The sequence below is a fragment of the Penaeus monodon genome, chromosome 30 (assembly GCF_015228065.2).
Source record: "Penaeus monodon isolate SGIC_2016 chromosome 30, NSTDA_Pmon_1, whole genome shotgun sequence".
Taxonomy (NCBI): domain Eukaryota; kingdom Metazoa; phylum Arthropoda; class Malacostraca; order Decapoda; family Penaeidae; genus Penaeus; species Penaeus monodon.
In genome coordinates, this window is record NC_051415.1 from 11,168,745 (window position 1) to 11,169,224 (window position 480).

General features: G+C 33.1%; 1 protein-coding gene across 1 annotated transcript in view; it reads right to left on the minus strand.

The window, feature by feature from the left end:
• The window catches only part of LOC119592519 (adenylate cyclase type 1-like), a gene marked incomplete in the record, with an annotated part of 97,990 nt that overhangs the window by 742 nt on the left and 96,768 nt on the right, over positions 1-480 (minus strand). Inside the window, 1 exon segment of the mRNA XM_037941372.1 lies at positions 1-480.

Genomic DNA, 480 nt, shown 5'->3' on the forward strand with positions numbered 1-480 from the left:
CTGTTGCTCATATCAGCTGTTTCACTGGAATAATACTGGTTTGCTTTTGTTGCAGTAGAAGAGACTGATGGCAGATTTGTATTGAAAATGTATTTATCCACCCTTCATTTGATTCGAATCTACAGCCTTTTTTTTTCATGGGAAACAGACTTTCAAGCACTGAAGTATCCAAACCTGCAAGATGAAAGAGGAAAAGACTTTTAAGAAATAAGAAGTAAAACAAGGAGCAATGAAAAAAGGAATGTCAGACAATTTCTTGGATGAAAATATACAAATTCATTTTCTGTTATAAATCAATGACAAGAGGATAATTTAGAATCATTATTCTACACAGAGCCTTCAGCTCATGTGTTGGCAAATGAAAACATACAATGGGCATTTCCAATAGAACTATCTGCTATAGCAAATGACATCTGTGGTAATAAAAGCCTTTAAATTTTTTGGTTTTATCAAGAAAGTACTGAGCATTCTATAAGATCC